Source organism: Macaca nemestrina, chromosome 5 (genome assembly GCF_043159975.1).
Source record: "Macaca nemestrina isolate mMacNem1 chromosome 5, mMacNem.hap1, whole genome shotgun sequence".
NCBI classification, from domain to species: domain Eukaryota; kingdom Metazoa; phylum Chordata; class Mammalia; order Primates; family Cercopithecidae; genus Macaca; species Macaca nemestrina.
In genome coordinates, this window is record NC_092129.1 from 98,330,334 (window position 1) to 98,346,966 (window position 16,633).

Sequence of the window (16,633 nt, forward strand, 5' to 3'; positions counted from 1 at the left end):
AAAAAGCACCAATTGAACTAAGAATGTCTTTGATGAAGCAGTTATTGGTTTTATTAAATTTCAACCCTTGAATACACGTATTTTAAATATTTTGTGTGATGAAATGGCGTGCACACATGAAGTACTGCTTCATACCAAAGTACAATGGTTGTCTCAAGGAAAAGCACCCATGTGGTTGAGTTGCAGCTGACCTCGCCACCTCTGTCACAAAGCACCAACCAGTTTGCTGTTAAGATTTTCATACTTACAAACTTTGATTCGAAGAAGTTTAACTTGCAGACAAACTATGATTATTGAGACTTTGGTATGTAATGACATTTTATTGAAAATGAACTAAGTGGACCTCTCAACTGAAGGGAAAAAAAGAACCTGTATTTTTTCAGTATTTGCCCTCAACAATAAAATGGGAGCTTCCAGGTAAAAATTAGAATTTTGGAAACTTGTATCTGCCACCATGAGATTAACAGGATTCCAGTGTTTAAATGCTTTCCTTACGTGGGCTGGTGGTGATATTAAAACATGCGATTTTTTTGCCAAAATTTGGAAGCTCTGCATTGCCCAGTGAAACAATGTTTTCCAAATAACCAATACATCCTTTTATAAAATCAGGCATGGGTAAAGAAATTCATTCAAAGTGCAAGGTAGACCAATAGATTTTAAAGTAAAAGTTCATTGATTTCATTTCATAGTCTATATTATTGAGCTTTGTCGCAGTATCAAAGAAGAATATCTACAGTTTTCTAAGATGATGAAAACATACTTCTTTTCCAACTACATATCTGTGTGAGGCCAAATAGAATGGTTACTGAGTTTCTTCCCCCTACCTCTAAAAAATATTGATAACTGCTAGCCTAGATCAACGTCTCCCAAGGCACAGTATACACACTGCTGGTCATGCATAAGATGGTTCTAATAAAGCACACATAAACTTTTTAAGGTTTTTATAATCGCAAATTTACTTTAATTGATTTTGGAAAATTATACTGGTTTTCCATTTTATAGTTTTACAAAGCTTTCTTTTTTCATACATTTATTTATGTTAAAAAGTGAATTTAATGGAAACATGCAGATATGGTAAAAATGGTGGCAGTGGTATGTGAATGACTGACGTATGCGAAGTCCTGGTCCCAGGATATATTTTCAAAAGCAAGCATTGCACTCGGTTATTTTTTCTAACGTGGGCCTTCTCACCCAACATTTTTACATATTAATGATTATCACGAATGTGAGAAAACATTTTAAATGGTCCATTTTCAAGGCATGATAAATCTAAGTACTGTGGGCCAGCCTGTGGATGTAACAAACCACACATCTCATGCACCTAGAAGGTCATGGTAAGTGAACAGAATGTAGAGGAGGGGTCAGCCCATAAAAGGGAAGAAGGTTTCATTATCGGGAAATCAAAACTTAAGCAGGGAAGGGGATGGGGTATAACCACATAAGGGGGATCATGAAACTCAGGCGACATCCAGGAAGATTGTAACCCCATAGTACTCAACCAATGAGGAACTAGGGGAGGCACTTGCGTGCTAAGAGATAAATTACCTTCTGTAACTGCCCCAGATATGCCTGCCTACCAAACACCCCATCTCGCAAAACCACCATTAAAAGTCTTGCTTCCACTGTTCTTCGTGACTGAGTCCATTCTTTGGGTTTGGACAGGTGAATGTGCATTTCTCACAATGAAGAAAGAGAATTTACTTAGAGTATAAATTATTCTCCTTCTCATTCAGACCACAAAGTTTCATTTGAGGCCTGGATAATTAGTTTGATTTAGCTATCTGCAGTAACAATTTGAAGTCTCCAATTCATTCTGGATTTTGTAGACATAGTTCTCATTAGCTGCTAATATTGCGTCTGGAATTGGTGGGTTCTTGGTCTCGCTGACTTCAAGAATGAAGCCGCAGATGGTCGTGGGGAGTGTTACAGCTCATGAGGATGGTGTGGACCCAACCAGTGAGCAGCAGAAAGATTTATTGTAAAGAGCAAAAGAACAAAGATTCCACAGTATAGAAGGGGACCCCAGTGAGTTGCACCAATGGCTGGGCAGCTTGCTTTTATTCCCTTATCTAACCCCACCCACATCCTGCTGATTGGTCCATTTTACAGAGAGTTGATTGGTCCTTTTGACAGACTGCTGATTGGTGTATTTACAATCCCTGAGCTAGACACAGAGTGCTGATTGGTGCATTTACAATCCTTTAGCTAGACACAGAGTGCTAGGCAGAGAAGTTCTCCAAGTCCCCACTAGATTAGCTAGATACATAGCATTGATTGGTGCATTTACAAACCTTGAGCTAGACACAGGGTACTGATTGGTGTATTTAAAAACCTTGAGCCAGAGACAGAGTGCTGATTGGTGTATTTACAATCCTAGCTAGACATAAAGGTTCTCCAAGTCCCCACTAGACTCAGGAGCCCAGCTAGCTTCAACTACTGGATCCTGCATAGGGGCCTCAGGCAGAGATGCCCCCCAGTCCTGCACTGTGCACCCGCACTCCTCAGCCCTCTGGTGGTTGATGGGACCGGGTGCTGGGAACAGGGGGCGGCGCTCATCTGGGAGGCTCCAGCCACACAGCAGCCCAAGGCAGCAGGGAGGCTCAGGCACGTCGGGTTGCAGGTCCCAAGCCCTGCCCGGCGGGGAGGCAGCTGAGGCCCAGGGAGAATTCGAGTGCAGCGCCGGCAGGCTGGCACTGCTGGGGGACCTTGCGCACCCTCTGCAGCTGCTGGCCCGGGTGCTAAGCCCATCACTGTCCGGCCCCGGCCAGCTGCTCCGAGTGTGGGGGCCCACTGAGCCCACGCCCACTCAGAACTCGCTGGCCCGCAAGCGCCACGCGCCCCCCAGGTTCCCGCCCGTGCCTCTCCCTCCACACCTCCCGGCAAACAAAGGGAGCCGGCTCCCGCCTCAGCCAGTTCAGAGAGGGGCTCCCACAGTGCAGCGGTGGGCTGAAGGGCTCCTCAAGCGTGGCCAGAGTGGGCGCCGAGGCTGAGGAGGCGCCCAGAGCGAGCAAGGGATGCGAGGGCTGCCAGCACGCTGTCACCTCTCAGTATTACTTGGTGAAATAGAAAATACTATCAGTTCTTTTACTTTAATCTAATCTTCTGTCTACAAGCTACGTCAAGCTCTAGGCTTCCTTTAAATCAGAAAAGCCCCCAAATTCATGCTGTATGGACATTGACTGATACCTCTATTCACTTTCTAACTCCATGGAAAGTGGTTCAGGAGCCAGTCTTGAGAAATAGGGTAGTTCAGGGAACAGGTTCTTCCCATGACAATGACCCAATTTTGCGTTGAGACTTTGGGCAAAACTCAATCTCTCCGGACCGGACTTTCTTTGTCTGCAAAACAAGGAGTTGAACTAAATAATCTTTCAGTTCAAACAGCCTGACTCAGAAGAGAACTAGAAAGAGCTTGTCAGGGAGCCATTTCTCTAGGGGGCTCCAGAGGAAAGGGAGCATTCAGCCCTTCAAGAGGCACCACTCAGGCCGCTGAACACCACACTCTGCCTTTACAGACATGGACTCCATTTCCATTTGAACGGTGTTATTTTATCTTAATCTGTTACTCTGCAGTGGCACCGAAACTTAATATAATTAAAAGAAGGGGGTGGACATACTGAATGGGTGGCAAGGCGTGGCTGCCTGAGCCCCAGGAACTGCGAATTCTAATCTTGGCTCTGCTGCTGTCTCAGGACACATCATGTACCCTTTCTAAAACCCAGACAGCTTCCGGACAACATCGTTAGCCTATCTCACAGGACTGTTGTGAGAAATAATTTGCAAAAATAGCAGTGTAAAAGAGTTTGCAAAATGAAGTGCTAAACTGAAACTTGGGCAACATGCTGAGTATTCCTATTCTGTCCAGCTAACTAATAAATATAAATTTGCTATTAGTTAAAAAGTCCTTAAGAATATAACTACTTAATCAATACGACACCAGCAGCCTGACAAATCAGCATGAAGCCACAAACCTGAGACCTGTAAGAAATTAACTTGGTGCCTAACAGAAATTAGACTGTGAGCAAGATAATTTCTGGAAATTTAAATTTCAACCCACAAAACTTGAACCATAAGACACTTTTAGGTCTAGGTGCACTTAACGGCTAGGTCCACATTGCTTTTACACATATTACAAGCAAATGTGAGAAGACAAAAATGTTTTGGGGAACCCAGAAATTTTTAAAATCTATCTGCAAAATTTACATGCAAAATATGCTTTTATAATGAATTTTAAAAGATACTTTACAAATTTTTTTAAGTTGCTATTATTGCTGTAAGTAAATCTGTCTTTTAAAATTTTTCATTTAAACTAGGCAATTTAAGAATTAAGAACTGGAGAGAAAGAGAGAAAGAAAGAAGTTTATTTTGATGCTCATTTCTCTTTCCTCTAAGTCCTGTACAAGCAATTGAACAAGAGACTTGCAAAACTAAGGTTGACAAAGGGGTATGTGTGTGTGTGTGTGTGTGTGTGTGTACATGTATATGTATGTACACACACAGAAGTCAGGAAAACAGCTGGAATAGTTGAGTTGTGCTAGACCTCTCCTGAGCATTGTGGTTAGTCATTCCTCTGCTGGCTGGTGGGTCTGTTTTTCTGTTTACCTTTTCCTGGTCATAAAATCCATATCTTTAGGGCAGCCTTCTTAGAGGAAGTGCTTCGATTCTGGCTTAATGAAAGGTCTGAATAAATGAATGCTAAGAGTTTTTGTCACCTCTGTGTTCCTCGGGACTCCCCCTCTGCCAGCCTAACACGTCTTGCAAACTTACCAACAGTCTGTCCTCTGAGGGCCAGCAGGTTTCCTTGATTGCCCTGTGTTCCTTTGCTGGATGCAAAGGTTTAGTCACGGTCAGATTCCCTTGCGTCATTTCCATGGAGTTAAACTAAATGACAATCTGGCACTCCATCTTGTCTCTCAGTCAGCAGGAAATGGCAGCTCCGTGGAGACTGATCTGAAGGGAAAAGAAACTTTTTTTTGCTAGAAGCAGCCAACCCAGACATTTCTTATTCCACAGGTAGTCGATAAAGTATTAATGACTGCAGAGATTTGAAAGGCCCCAGACAAAGAGGCTATTCTAGGCTTTCCCTTCCTGGTTTGCCCTTTAGATCACTTTGAAGCTATAGGCAAATGTAACTCAAGAAACAAACTCCAGAATGAGTTATCCCAAATGACACAAAGAGAGTAAACTTCCTGTTTCCCACTACTTCACTGTAGGGAGCTGAAAAACAGCAATTCTTTGCAACTTGTAAGGCCATGACAAAGAAAAGAAAACTCAGGGCAAGAGGAGAATGAGAAAGAGAGAAAGGAGAATTAAATTTCTCTGATTATCAATTGGAAATAACTCAAACAATGATACACATGCCAGGTATACTCACAAAGCTCTCTGTGGAAATCTTCATTCCTTTATGGCTGTTAAGCAGGATCACTGTAACAGCTGTTTCTTTGACATTACTTGTTGGCATCTGAAAATATGCCAGAAGCTGTAAGGCAGGCCAGAGATGAAACTTCCATTTTTTCCAAGTGTTTTCCCTTCTCTTTTGAAACCTAGTAACCAACAAATGACACATTAATTCCTTGAGCAATGAAATTAAACAAAGTAGGATTAATGTCCACTTCACTAAAATGAATCAAATGAAATAAATATGTGATTGAAACTTGTCAGAATAAGAGAAAATAACCTGCTTATATGCAGTTTTTGAAATGAGCACCTCAGGCACGTTTAGTGAATTTTGCTGGAGGAATGTGAAAAATGAATAGTTCTCCATGGAATTTCTGTTAGATGGTCTTTAAAACAGCACCCTGATCAAACTTTCCCTCTCCCATAAAAAAAAAAAAAAAAGTCAAAGTCAAAGGAAGAATTCCTAAAAGTTAGGAAATTGAATGTTTATTTTTGCTATTGTTTTCATACTAAATAGGAACATGAAAGAAATCTTTCACTCTGCAGCTGCATCTAATTTAAAATGAAGCTCCCCAAAGAGGAGTGAAGAGGATGTGATGAGGAGCAGTTAAACATGGATGCTAATATTTTGTGAGGCATCTGCTACTGTTCCACCACCTAGAATTCTAAGAATCAAATTAGTAGATTCAATTCTGCCAAAGTTATCAAATTATTTGTCCAAAGGATTGTGCAAAGCAGGCCCCTCCTTACCAACATCTGCTCTACCCATCCAGTGAGGACCGAAGATGACCATCTATTTGATTTGTGGAGATGGTACTTTTCACCAGTTGCTGGTCTGGCTGAACACTGCACCTTTCATCATCAAAGTCCTCAGTTATTGCATGAATCTGCAGAAAACTGTAATAAACTACTTCATCTTTAGGTCCATAGAGAGAGAATTCAAATATTTGATTTGAAATATAAAATACTTACATATTTCACAAATATGCTAAAAATGTTTCAGCACCTGTGTCACCATTTTAAGTGAACACCCAAGAACCCCATCAGCAAATAAATGAATGTAGTACTTTTTTGGGGGGTGGGGGAGACCACAAAAGGAAAAGTAGGAGGGGTTTTCTTACTACTTGTTATATTCAGAGCCTTTTAATTTGAGAAATATGATTTAATACTAGAAAATGTGGTAATCCTATCAAGTCTGACTGTCCATCCTTGATGTGTGCTAGAATCAGATGACAGACAATGGGCAAAATCTGTTAGGCTAAAAAGCTGAAATGAAAAGTTGCCAGGGATTTTACTTGCCAAAGTCTCACAAGAGGTAAGGAATGAATGACTATTTATCAGTCTGGGATATGTGTAATTTGGCTTTTTCACATAGGAATTTCTCTTCCCTCCTACCAAAACGAAAGCTGGAGTTTGAGGGTGCATTAACCATACTGGATTCAAAGACAACTGACTGGAACCTGACCAGCGAGGATGTGGCTGTGTAGCTCAAATTTATGATGGTGCATCTGCTGTGAGTGGTGTCTTGAATGGAGGCCAGGCCCTCTTCCGTCAGTCGCATCCATATGCTACGCATGTGTTCACTGTACGCACACTTTTTAAATTTAGCTCTTGTGGGTACATGTTCTACACTTTCCCCCTGTACATGATTTTTTTTAAAATATGCTTTAGAAAATATACACAATCTTTTCAAAGTCTTTGCTGACTCACTGGGGGTTCTTTTGAATGTTTTCCTTTTGAAAGCCTTCAATTTAGGTAGTCAAAAGTGTGTGACAAAAGCCATCCTTAGTCTACTAAGATTAAAATCTACTGCTCATTTTAAAATAGTTGTTTTGTGATGGCCTGTCAAAAAACTTCTTTTTTTCTATCCAGAAGCAGACAACAGCTCTTTTTGATAGACTACAACATGGTGAGAAAAGATAGGAAAACAATCATCCTGACCAGTTGGGGCCAGTTTATGTGTTAGTCTTCCAAACACCTTGCATTTTACAGTTTAGTGGCAGGACAACACAGGTTTCAGTACTACAGTTGTCACTATAACTGGCTCCGAAGTGTCTCCCTTAGGGAGATGGAGATTCAGACATTTCCGATGTAAAAATTCAAACAACTATATTGTCCATTAGAATAATTTCCATAGCTCCTTCTTCTAATGGCTTAGTTGTGAATCAAAGTTATTACCTGGGTCAGGCATTCCTGGAACAAGATTGTGAAATTGGTTGGCTGCAACTTTCCTGGAGGCTTGTGTTTTCATCTGACTTTTCGTGACTACATTTTATCACCTTCTTTGTACCTTAGAAAACAAAAAGGCATTATCATTGTGGGTGTTTATAAATATGTTCCTGTTTAGCACTTTTTTTTTGAGATGGAGCCTCACTCTGTCACCCAGGCTGGAGTGCAGTAGAGCAATCTTGGCTCACTGAAAACTCCGCCTCCTGGGTTCATGTGATTCTCCTGCCACAGCCTCCTGAGTAGCTGGGATTACAGGTGCCTGCCACCATGCCTGGCTAATTTTTTTTTTTTTTTTTTAGTAGGAATGGGGTTCCACCATGTTGACCAGGCTTGTCTCGAATTGCTGTCCTCAAGTGATCTGCCCACCTTGGCCTCACAAAGTGCTGGGATTACAGGTGTGAGCCATCACACCCAGCTCCTATTTAGCACTTAAATGCATACTTTCAAAATGTTCAATTTGTATTTCCCTTGATCCTGAAATCACCGTTCTATTTTTCTCTCTATATAGACAGATAAGATAGACAACTATGCTTTCATTTTCTTGTTTATAATTCCTGGAGGGCCAGGACAATGCTTTCTTTCATTTTGATTTTTTTCTTTCTTCTCTTTTATCTTACTCTCTTCATGACATCTACAGTCTTATGCACACAGAAAGCTTTTTTTTTTTTTTTTGAGATGGGGTCTCACCCAGCTCACTCTAACCTCTGCCCCCTGGGTACAAGCGATTCTCCTGCCTCAACTTCCCAAGTAGCTGGGATTACAGGCACCTGCTACTGCACCCGGCTAATTTTTGTATTTTTAGTAGAGATGGGGTTTCACCATGTTGGCCAGGCTGGTCTTGAACTCCTGACCTGGTGATCTACCCGCCTCAGCCTCCCAAAGTGCTGGGATTACAGGCATGACACACTGTTCCTGGCTAGAAAGCATTCTTAATTGACTGTGTTTCCGTCTTCTCTTATTACCAAGCCTAAGATTTGGGAAACAATAGCTTCCGAAGTAGTTTTCATCTAATCTCTTAAATCATTAGAAAAATGCACCCGATAATATAATGTGAAATACAGGATTTACATTTTTAATATATGTTTAGATTCTTATCTCCTTTGAAGCACCCTTTACAAGACAAACTACATCAAACTTTTCAAAGTAATTCTTAGTGTTATTGAAAATGTTCACACTTTTGGAATGGTTGACAGAAAAATAATTGGATGACAGTCACATAATTGATTAATTCAGTAAATTCAGCCTGTAAGATAAACCAGTTTGGGATATCATATGAAACAAAACATCTAAATATTTCACGTTCAGCCAATTAGCTTACCATCAAATAGCCAGTCATGAATTAAAGGAGAAAATAAATGATCCCTGAGAAATGGCTTTGTAAGGCATATTTCCACCTGTCTTCCTTGAGGAAGAGTAACCCTCTAAAATTCAATCTAGCTGATAGCTTTAGGTCACTGCAGTTGATCAAATGATAAAGAAAAAAAAACCATTAAGGGATTTTACCCAGGGCTGGGAATCATTTAGAACTAACACTCTGAGACTAGAGTTTAACACAACACTCGCTTCATGAATCTTTCTTAAGGCTACTGTATAAATTCAATCATTTTCAAAGAAGCATTCAGGGTTCCCTGAAACATCACAGGCCTGAAAATTTGCGAGTTCCTGTAGGGTCTGGTGACTCCTCTCACACTATTCCTACTTCATACACAAATTCATAGTGCTCACATAAAAAGCCCTGGCCACCTCCTCTGGTCTTGAAAGCAGCTGTCCTGCTGTGTATTCTCTTTTGGTAGAGGGTTGGACACTGAGTTACACTTCACTTGAAAATCTTACTCAGCTAGAAGGGAGTCATTCAATTTCTTCAAACACCCTCTAACATTTGGTCTTATCTCACATCTGGTTCAAAGTTAAATTTCTTTCTCCTGCTAAAGGAAGAATATTATCATTTCGTGCAAGCCTTGTCCCTGTAATGGCTCCATCTCCAACCTCATCCAGTCACTGAATCCTGACTCTCCTCACTCCTAAATTTCTCTCATCCACCCTCTTGTCTCCTCCAGGCCTTCTGCTGTGATCTGATTTCAGACCTTCCTCACCCCAGATTACCACAATACCCCCCTCCAGCCTACTTCTCTAGTTCATCCTCCACACTGCTGCCAAAAGGATATTTTTAACTTCCAATTTTGAAATAATTTTAGACTTACAGAGAAGTTGCAGAATCAGTACAGAGTTCCCATAAGCCATTCATCTAGCTTTTCCTAATGTTAATAGGAAATGTTTATAATCTCTTATATGACTTTAATACAATCACTGAAGTATTTTTAAAAATGAATATTTTTCATTGAAAATTCATAATTTTATACGTTTGTGAGGCACAATGTGATGTTTTCATATTTATACACAAACTGGAATAATTAAATCCAGCTAATTAACATATCCATCACCTCACTTATCATTTTTTGTGCTGAGTCATTTTTTAATTTAGTCTTACTTTGAAATATATAATACATTATTATTGACTCTAGTCACCCTGCCATGCAATAGATCTCAAAACTTATTCCTACTAACTGAAACTTTGTACCCTTTGACTAACAACTTCCCATTTTCTCCCCCTTCCCCCCAGCCTTTGGTAACCATCATTTTATGCTATGTTCAGGAGTTAGACTTTTTAAGTTTCCACATATAAGTAAGATCATTTGTCTTTCTGTGCCTGGCTTATTTCACTTCGCATAATGTCCTCCAAGTTCATCCATATGGTCACAAATAAGAGAATTTCCTTTTTTGAAAGGCTGAATAATATCTCATTGTATATATATACCACATTTTCTTCAGCTGTGGATCCATTGATGGGTACTTAGGTTGATTCCATATCTCAGCTATTGTAAATAATGCTGCAATGAACATGAGAGTGCAGATATCCCTGCACCATACTGATTTCATTTCCTTTGGATATATACTCAAATATGAGATTGCTGGATCATATAGTTCTATTTTTGGTTTTTGTAAGGAACCTCCATACTGTTTTCTATAATAGCTGTACTATCACATACCCAATAACAATGTACAGCGGTTGTTACATACCCAGCAACAATGCACAAGGGTTCCCTTTGCTCTGCAGACTCACCAATACTTGTTATCTTTCATCTTTTTGATAACAGCCATTCTAACACGTGTAAGGTGATATCTCATTGCAATTTTAATATGCATTTCCCTGATGATTAGTGATACTGAGCATTTTTTCATGTACCTATTTGTATGTCTTCTTTTGAGAAATGTCTGTTCAGGTCCTTTACCCACCTTTTTCCCCTTTGAAAAAAAATATTAACTTTTAAGTTCAGGTGTGCATGTGCAGGCTTGTTACATAGGTAAACTTGTGTCGTGGGGGGTTGTTGTACGGATTATTTCATCACCCAGGTATTAAGCCTAGGATCCATTAGCTATTTTTCCTGATCCTTGTCCCTCCAAGCCTCCACCCTCTGATAGGCCCCAGTATGTGTTGTTCCCCTCTATGTGCCCATGTGTTCTCATCATTTAGCTCCCACTTACAAATGAGAACATGCAGTATTTGGTTTCCTGTTCCTGAATTAATCTGCTAAGGATAATATTCTCCAGCTTCATCCATGTCCCTGCAAAGGACGTGATCTCATTCTTTTATATGGCTGCCTAGTATTCCATGGTATATATGTACCACATTTTCTTTATCCAGTCTGCCATTGATGGGCATTTAGGTTGATTCCATTGTTTGCTATTGTGAATAGTGCTGCAGTGAACATACACATGCATGTGTCTTTATAAAAGAATGATTTATATTCCTTTGGGTATATACCTGGTAATGGAATTCTTGGACCAAATGGTATTTCTATTTTTAGGTCTTTGAGGAATTGTCACGTTGTCTTCCACAATAATTGAACTAATTTACACTCCCACCAACAGTATATAAGCGTTCCTTTTTCTCCATAACCTTGCCAGCATCTGTTATTTTTTTACTTTTTAATCATAGCCATTCTGACTGGTGTGAGATGGTATCTCATTGTGGTTTTGATTTGCGTTTCTCTAATGATCAGTGATGTTGAGCATTTTTTTATATGATTGTTGGCCCCACATGTATGTCTTCTTTTAAGAAGTGTCTGTTCATGTCCCTTGTCCACTTTTTTATGGGGTTGGTTTTTTTTTCATGTAAATTTGCTAAGTACCTTAGAGATGCTGAATATTAGACCTTTGTCAGATGCATAGTTTGCAGAAATTTTCTCCCATTCTGTAAGTTGTCTGTTTACTCTGTTGACAGTTTATTTTGCTGTGCAGAAGCTCTTGTCTAATTAGATCCATTTGTCAATTTTTGCTTTTGTTGCGATTGCTTTTGGAGTCTTCATCATGAAATCTTTGCCCATGCCTGTGTTCTAAATGGTATTGCCTAGGTTGTCTTCCAGAATTTTTATAGCTTTAGGTTTTATATTTAAGTCTTTAATCGATCTTGAGTTAATTTTTGTATACAGTTTAAGAAAGGGGCCCAGTTTCAATCTTCTGCATATGGCTAGCCAGTTATATCCCAGCACCATTTATTAAACAGGGAACTCTTTCGTCATTGCTTGTTTTTGTTATGGTTGTCGAAAATCAGATAGTTGTAAGTGTGCAGCCTTATTTCTGGGTTCTCTATTCTGTTCCACTAGTCTATGCGTCTGTTTTTGTACCAAAACCATGCTGTTTTGTTTACTATAGCCCTGTAGTATAGTTTGAAGTTGGGTAGTATCATGCCTCCAGTTTTGTTCTTTTTGCTTAGGATTGCCTTTTGCATTTTTTCAATTCTATATGAATTTTAAAATAGTTATTTCTAGTTCTGTGAAGAATCTTAATGGTAGTTTAATAGGAATAGCATTGAATCTGTAAATTGTTTTAGGCAACATGGCCATTTTAATGATATTGATTCTGCCTATCCATGAGCATGGAATGTTTTTCCTTTTGTTTGTGTCATCTCTGATATCTTTGAGAAGTGTTTTGTAGTTCTCTTTGTAGTGATCTTTCACCTCCCTGGTAAGCTGTATTACTAGGTATTTTATTCTTTTTGTGGCAACTGTGAATGGGAGTATGTTCCTGATTTGGATCGCAGCTTGACTGTTATTCATGTATAGGAATATGTGCCCACTTTTTCATCAGGTTGTTTTCTTGCTATTGAGTTGTTTGGGTTTCTTATATATTTTGGATATTAACTCTTTCTCAGATGTATAGTTTGTAAATACTTTCTCCCACTCTGTGTGTTGTCTCTTTATTTTGCTAGTTGTTTCCTTTGCTGTGCAGAAGCTTTTTAGTTTAATATAGTCCATTTGTCTACTTTTGCTTTTATTTCCTGTGCTTTCAGAATCATATATAAAAAATTATTGCTCAGATTAATGTTGTAGAGCTTTCCCCCTATGCTTTCTTCTAGTAGCTTTACAGCTTCAGGTCTTATATTTAGGTCTTTAATTCACTGTGAGTTGATTTTCATATATGATATGAAATAAGGATCCAATTTCATTCTTCTGGATGTGGATATCCAGTTCTCCTATGACCATTTATAGAAGAAGCTGTCCTTTCCCCATTATGTGTTCTTAGCACCTTTGTGGAAGATCAATTGACTGTAAATATGTGGACTTATTTTTATGCTTTGTGCACTGTTCTATTGGTTGATACGTGCTATTATGCCAGCCGTTTGGTTAAAATAGCCTTATAATATATTTTGAAATCAGGGAGTGTGATGTGCCCAGTTTTGTTCTTTTTACTCAAGATTGCTTTAGATATTTAGGGCCTTTTGTAGCTCCGTAAGAATTTAATGACTGTCTTTTTCTATTTTTGTGAAAAATGATATTGGAGTTTTGATAGGGGTTGCATTAAACTTGTAGATTGCTTTGGGTAATATAGACATTTTAACAATATTGATTCTTTCAGTCCATGAACACAGGATGTCTTTCCATTTATTTGTGTTTTATTCGATTTCTTTCAGCAGTGTTTTATAGTTCACAGTATACAGATTTTTTTTTTTTTTTTTTTTTTTTTTTTTTGAGACAGAGTCTCGCTGGGTCCCCCAGGCTGGAGTGCAGTGGCGCGATCTCGGCTCACTGCAAGCTCCGCCTCCCAGGTTCACGCCATTCTCCTGCCTCAGCCTCCCGAGTAGCTGGGACTACAGGCGCCTGCCAGCATGCCCGGCTAATTTTTTGTATTTTTAGTACAGATGGGGTTTCACCGTGTTAGCCAGGATGGTCTCTATCTCCTGACCTCGTGATCCACCCACCTTAGCCACCCAAAGTGCTGGGATTACAGGCGTGAGCCACCGCGCCCAGCCAGTATACAGATCTTTCACCTCCTTGCTTAAATTTTCCACCCCTAAGTATTTTTGTTGCTGTTTTTGCTATTGTAAATGGGATTAATTTCCTTTTCAGGTGGTTTGTTGTTAATGTATAGAAATGCTACTGATTTTTGTATAATGATTTAGTATTCTGCAGTTTTACTGAATTCCTTTATCAGTTCTAACAGTTTTTTAGTAGAGCTTTTAGGGTTTTCCATACATAAGATCATGTCATCAGCAAACAGAGATAAAATTTTGCTTATTCTCTTTCTATTAGAATGTCTTTTATTTCTTTCTCTTGCCTAGTTGCTCTGGCTAGGATATCCAGTACGACACTGAAAAGAAATTAGGAGAGTGGGCATGCTTGTCTTATCTCTGATCTTGGAGGAACAGCTTTCGACCTATTGCTGTTGAGTATGATGTTAGCTATAGGTTTGTCACATATGGCCTTTAATTTTTGTTGAGGTACATTCCCTCTGTACCTAATTCATTATGAGTTTTTTTTTTTTAATCATGAAAGGATGTTGAATTTTTTCAAATGCCTTTTCTGCATCTATTGAAATGATCACATGATTTTTATTCTTCATTTTGTTAATGTGATGCATCACACTGATTGATTTGCATATGTTAAGTCATTCTCATATCCAAAGGATAAATCCCACTTGATCATGGTGACTGATTCTTTTAACATGTTGTTGAATTCAGTTTGCTAATATCCTGTTGAATATTTTTGCATTTATGTTCATCAGGGGTATTGGCCTGTAGTTTTTCTTTCTTGTAGTGTCCCTGTCTGGCCTTGATATCAGGGTAATGCTAGCCTTGTAAAATGAGAAGTATTCCATTCACTTCAATTTTGCAAAAGAGTTTGAGAAAGATTGGTATTAGTTCTTTAAATGTTTGATAGAATTCAACTATCTGGTCCTGGGCTTTTCTTTGATGGAAACTTATTATTATTGATTCAATCTTCTCACTCATTGTTGTTCTGTCAAACAATACTCATTATTGGTCTGTTCAGGTTCTCTATTTTTTCATGATTCAGTCTCAGTACATTGTATGTGTCTAGGAATGTATTCATTTCTTCTAGGTTATGCAATTTGTTGGCATAGTAACTTCTTATAATCCTTTGTATTTCCATGGAATCTGTAATGTCTCTTCTTTCATTTCTGATTTTATTTGTTTGAGTGTTCTCTTTATTTCCTAGTTAGTCTACCTAAGGGGTTTGTCAATTTTATTTATCTTTTCAAAACATGAACTCTTGGCCAGGTGCGGTGTCTCATGTCTGTAATCTCAGCACTTTGGGGGGCCAAGACAGGTGGAACACCTGAGGTCGGGAGTTTGAGACCAGCCTGACCAACATGGAGAAACGCCATCTCTACTAAAAATACAAAATTAGCCGGGCATGGTGGTACATGCTTGTAATCCCAGCTAGTTGGGAGGCTGAGGCAGGAGAATCACTTGAACTGGGGAGGGGGGGGCAGAGGTTGTGGTGAGCCAAGATCATACTATTGCACTCTAGCAACAAGAGCAAAACTCCATCTAAACAGACACACACACACACACACACACACACACACACAAAACTTGTTTTTCTAGTCCCTATTTTATTCATTTCTGCTCTGATCTTTGTTATTTATTTCCATCAGGTAATTTTGTGCTTAGTTTGTTCTTCTTTTTCTAATTCCTTGAGGCATAACATTAGATTATTTATTTGTGATCTTTCTTCTTTTTGATATTGGTGTTTATTGCTATAAATTTCCCTTTTAAGACTTCCTTTGCTGCATCCCATAAGTTTTGCTGTATTGTATTTCCATGTTTATTTGTCTTTAGGCATTTTTAAAATTTTATTTTAGATTTCTTACATGACGAATTAGTTGTCTAGGAGAATGGTTTTTACTTTTCACATATTTGTTAATTTTCCAAGATTTCTCCTGTTATTTATTTCTAGTTTCATGCCATTGGGATAGAAAAAAGTTATTGATATGATTTCCATCTTCTTACATTTGGTAAGACTCATTTTATAGCCTAACATAAGGTCTGTCCTGGAGAATGATCCATGTTTGCTTGAGAAAAACATGTATTCTGTTGCTGCTGGATGAAATGTTCTGTACAGGTCTGTTAGATTCATTTAGTCTACAGTGTAATTCAAGTCCAGTGTTTTCTTATTGATTTTCTGTCTCGATGATCTGTCCATTATTGAAAGTGGGGTATTAAGTTCCCCTATTATTATGGTATTGTATTCTATCTCTCCCTTCAGATAATATAGTAATTGCTTTATATATTTTGGTGCTCTGATATTAGGTGCATACATATTTACAATTGTTATGTCCTCTTGATGAATTGACCCCTTTATCATTATATAATGACTTTTGTTGTCTCTTTTTAAGTTTTTTGACTTATATAAATATAGCTTCCTCTGCTCTCTTTTGATTTCTATGTGTGTGAAATATCTTTCCCATCCCTTCACTTTCAGTTTATGTGTGTCCTTACTAGTAAAGTGAATCTCTTTGTTGGAAGCATGTAGTTTGTTTGTTTGTTTTTTTAATCTATTCAGTCATGCTATGTCTTTTGATTGGAGAATTTAATCGATTTACATTCAGGGTAACTACTGATAAATATAAATAAGGACTTGCTACTACTATCTTGTCATTTGTTTTCTGGTTGTTTGTAGATTATTTGTTTCTTCCTCACTTACTG

General features: G+C 38.7%; 1 long non-coding RNA gene across 1 annotated transcript in view; it reads right to left on the minus strand.

Moving 5' to 3' along the window:
- Positions 1–1,017: 1,017 nt before the first annotated feature.
- Positions 1,018–16,633, minus strand: part of LOC105496314 (uncharacterized) — a 40,297-nt gene continuing 24,681 nt past the window's right edge. The window contains exons 2-6 of the long non-coding RNA XR_011623554.1: positions 7,576–7,687; positions 6,148–6,294; positions 5,375–5,543; positions 4,768–4,950; positions 1,018–3,339 (exon numbers count right to left, since the gene is read on the minus strand). This is a non-coding gene — a long non-coding RNA (uncharacterized lncRNA). The remainder of the gene's footprint in view (positions 3,340–4,767; positions 4,951–5,374; positions 5,544–6,147; positions 6,295–7,575; positions 7,688–16,633) is intronic.